Below are 4,188 nucleotides of genomic sequence, written 5' to 3'. Positions count from 1 at the left end.
TACTATTTTTAGAGAGAGAGAAAGAGGGAGAGACAGAAAAACAGAGAGGTTTAAAATGTTAGGATGGACAGTAAACAGTGGCAGAAGAAACCCTGAAAAATGTGGACTCTCCTGTCGCAATTCCTGCCTTATTCCCCCTCCTTTGTTCCTTAGCTGTAACTCAAGAACACCATAAACCTATATCCCCCTCCAAGACGAGAGAAAAGGGGGAAAATCTACAGCCAAAAAAGAATGACTTGACTGTTCTGACGTTTGGTGTTTTGACATTAATGACATTAATGATATTGATGTTTCACCAGGAAAAAAGCACTAGGAATAAAAGAGGTGGGGGGAGGTGCGGGGGGGGGGGACGACTTTAAAACTAAATTATCTTCGTTTCCTTATTCTTCCGTGACATTAAGTATACGTGTTACTTCACTTGAATTTGAAATAGATGTATTGTTCTCAGGTGTTTCTTCATCACATTGTATTTAATTGTCTTCAGTCTTAGGAAATGTGTTGCCATCCTTCAGGCATGCACTTGAATGGACAATGCATCCTTCTATCTCAGAGTTCCGTTTCGTCTACCATTTAAACCTAAAAGCCTTCTTTCCATCATACTCCCTCAATCTGATAACTGTAAACAGGTTTCAGAGATTTCATTTTCAGTCTTTGTTTGCATTTTTTTCCACCGTGTAAACAACAATGCAGAATATCGCTAGTTTCCTTATTACGTTCATTGACAGGGCGCACTGCCTGTGGAAATCTACATACATATGCTCACACCTTTTTTCATTGATGAGCTGGTGCAAGGCATAGGTGAGGCTTGGAAAAGCAACAAAGTTGCTCTCACTAACCCTCCAATGCCCCTGACTTTTCCCTTAAGTTCCAATCTTGAAGATTTTCCTGAAGTTTAAAGTAAGGTTTCCCTGGATTGAGGTAGGGGTCCTCCCCTGCTTTATTTGCAGATTCTGATTTTTTGAATAGCTGTACTTCCATGCTGACGGTTTGTTTTGGGCTTTTTTCCTTTTCTTTTTTTTTTTTTTAATCCTTTTTTTCCCCTTCCCCTTTCCAAAAACCTCTTTTTATTTTTTCCTTCCTTCAAAACTATCAGGACCTTCACTCTGACCTTAAACATCTGCTTTCAGACACTCGGTTCCCTGACACTGGCCTGTGCTTCCTTAAGGGCAGCCTTAATTCATCATCAGGTGGGGATTTTCCTATTAGCGTTAGTTCCAGTACTTGCAAAATGTTCTCCTGGAGCAGGAGGTTTAGGGCCCAGAGAGGTGTGTATTCCTGCCATCCTGGTTTTTGCTGGTTTGTTGTTGTTGTGCGTGTGTGCTTTTAATGGAAGGTTGTGATAAAACCTTCCTGCTGGTTTTTAGTGTTTAAGGCCTAAGACAAGGTTTTGATGTGTATCGCAGGAATCACGAACTTCAAAGGCATGTCAGCTCTAAGGTTACGGTTCACCTGCACGGGGTCCTTGGTACTGTAAATATCTCCTGCCTGTTCCTGTGACTTGGTGACCATTTCTGGTATACCCATTTCTGGAATAGCATTATCAAAAATCTGCACGTGTTCCTGCGGTGTATTCGGATGCTCTTTGAATAGTCATGTTTTTATCTTCGGTAGGGGGTATTTTAAAGTATGTCTATTCCTAGTTTTAGTTAATTATCTTTTAATGAAAGTGTCAGTCATATTCACATCTGCAGTATTAGGTTAAGATAATTAGATTTTCAAATGAGAAGCAATCTTCTTAAATCCCACACAGGAAAATATTTGTAGAAGATTCCAATTTATAATGACATCTGTACATTTTACCCTACTTTTCATCATAATACTGTGCCCCCCTCCCCTCAAGAATGAAATATGTCTGGTAAAATATAGCAGATAAAATATTAATAAAATATCAATACTTGCAGGGAAACTGGAAGATGATGCATGTATATGCATAAAACCTGGATTGTATGCAAAGAGACCCTTTCCTTGGGCTGATATTTACTTCATTTTGATAAGACTGTTTACAGTTGATATTGTATATTCTATAAGGCTTTGCTTTTTACTTTGTTGGTATCTCTAAGCAATTACATGGTGGTCAACAAATAAAGTGCGCTATGTTTTGTGTGACTGTGTGTGTGTTAAGTGTATGTGCATATGTGTAAATACGATGTGGGATGTGAGCGTGCACATGTGTGCATTTGTGTGCACATGTGTAAATAAACCTGTCTTTATCTCTATATGGGTAGTTGTTCCCTATCCTAGATATATTACCTTTCCTTTTGCAGATGTGTCATACATTCATTAGCCCATTTAAAAAACGTGATGTTAATTTTTTTTCATTAAATCCCCATTAAAAGAGAGAAAATGTAAGAGATGAACAGACAGACAGACAGACAGAAATATCTCCCTGATGCAATAATTAATTTGGACCCGTTTCTTTTTAAGTTTCCAAACAGTTAAAAGAGCAAGTCTGCCACCCTCCTTTTTTTTTTTCCTTTTTTTTTTCTTTTTCTTCTTTTTTTTTTTTTTTAATTTTCCCTAGCCATCTACTTTGTGTGCCTGTGCGTGTGTGTCTGTGTTACTAATGAAGTTTGCAGACTTGTGTTTGTATCCATGAGCTCCCTTCTGCTGCCCCTTCTTCTCTGCACTGGCTCTGTGGCTCCCGCAGCCCCGGCGAGCCCCCGGCAGCCGCGGCAGCTCCGGCTCCTCCGGCTCCGGGGCTGCGCGTCATTTGCAGCCCGGAGAATGTTGATCACCTCACTAATTACACCTCTCCCTCTCCTCTTCCCTCTCCTCTCCCTCTCCCTCGCTCTCCCTCTCCCTCGCTCTCTTTACTCTCTCTCCTCTCTCTCTCTCTCTCCCCTCTCTCTCCCTCTCTCTCTCTCTCTCTCTCATTCCCAGAGTGCATATCGGGAATAGACACACAAAGACATGCGCACTCAACTTAATCAGCCATTTTTTTAAACAGGGCTAAAACGATAATAATTAGCAGAATAAAGACATATCGGATTTTCATTTCCTTTCCTCCTTTTCCCAACCCCTTCACAACCAAACAGCGAGACCGCGGTCGGCACATGCTTTAACAACTCCCGGACCCCAAAGGACCGCTCCATGCCCCCCACTTCTTGCTCAATCATTTTTATTTTCACCCAATAAAGTTGGAGGATTATTTTTTTTTATTATTTTTTTAATGAACCTTCTCTCGTTTACTTGGATGTGATCAGCTGTTAAGTAAATAAAGCAAAACAAAAAAGAGAGGCGAAGATCCAGTAGGAACTGCGAGGGGAAATGGAAAGTAAGTTTTTTCTTTAACTTTTATTGAGTAGTTTGTGTTAAATTTAGGTCGAGTATCGATTATCTTTCCAGGCTGATCTTGCACAATCTTTGATATTTCGCTCTCGCTCTCTCTCTCTCTCCCCCTCTCTCTGTGCCTCTTTCTCTCTCTCTCACATACACACACACACACTCACATCCCCAGATCCCATGTACCTCTCCCCTCTCTCTCTCCCCCCTTTTTCTGCCTGTTTCCCCACTTTTAGGTACAGTATTTGCTCTCATTTCGGAAGGAGGGGCTGCTTTTTCTCTCTCCCTTCTTTCTTTCTCTTACTGCCTTTCTCTTTCATTCCGGGGGTTACGTTTTGTTTGTGTATTTTTTTTTTTTTGTTTTGGTTTGGGGCTGTGGGTTTCTTTTTTTCTTTTTTTTTTTTTTCCTCTTTCGGGCTGTAACTTTCAGATTAAGTGGAGGACCCTGCTCGCTTTGCAGAAGAGGTTCGGGGGGTGCCCCCCACTTTTTCGCTCTTTTTTTCTAGGGAGCTCGGGGAGGGGGGGAATACTGTCACATTAGGAACGACGTTACGGCTGTCAGAAGTCATCCCTTGCCAGCTCCTTTAGAGCTCGCACTCTTCTTTCGCAGCTCGGTCCCCCCTAAACTTTGAGGTGCCTTTTGAAGGCACATTCTGCTCTCCCACCCTCCTTGCCTCTCCTCCTCATCTCCACCCCCCTCGGCCTCTCAAACTTTCGCTTTCGGGCGAGGGGGGGGATGCCAGCAGGGCAGTGGGGACCCTGACTGCGTGCGTGTGTACAGGAGAAGGTTGTGGGGTGCTTTTTCCTCTCTCCCCCCCCCCTCCTTCTTCCCCCCTTTTTTTTGCAGGTAGGTTTCTCAGGAGCAGAGGCAGGGTGGCCGTGCGGGCGTGTGTGTGTGTGTGTGTG

The 4,188-nt window shown here is 42.7% G+C and overlaps 1 protein-coding gene across 3 annotated transcripts in view; it reads left to right on the top strand.

Moving 5' to 3' along the window:
* ZFHX4 (zinc finger homeobox 4) overlaps positions 1–4,188 on the top strand; it is a 155,881-nt gene that overhangs the window by 2,800 nt on the left and 148,893 nt on the right. The window contains exon 1 of one of the 3 annotated variants that reach the window (XM_031061712.1): positions 2,558–3,274. The exons of 1 other annotated variant lie outside the window; for it this stretch is intronic. The gene's annotated coding sequence lies outside the window, so the exon portion shown is untranslated. Of the gene's footprint in view, positions 1–2,557; positions 3,275–4,188 lie in introns of those variants that run through there. One more of the 3 variants, XM_031061706.1, reaches the window with a different exon arrangement.

Source organism: Geospiza fortis, unplaced genomic scaffold, assembly GCF_000277835.1.
Source record: "Geospiza fortis unplaced genomic scaffold, GeoFor_1.0 scaffold25, whole genome shotgun sequence".
NCBI lineage: Eukaryota > Metazoa > Chordata > Aves > Passeriformes > Thraupidae > Geospiza > Geospiza fortis.
The sequence above is the reverse complement of the archived record's forward strand: the minus strand, read 5'-3'. Positions and strand labels throughout refer to the sequence as shown.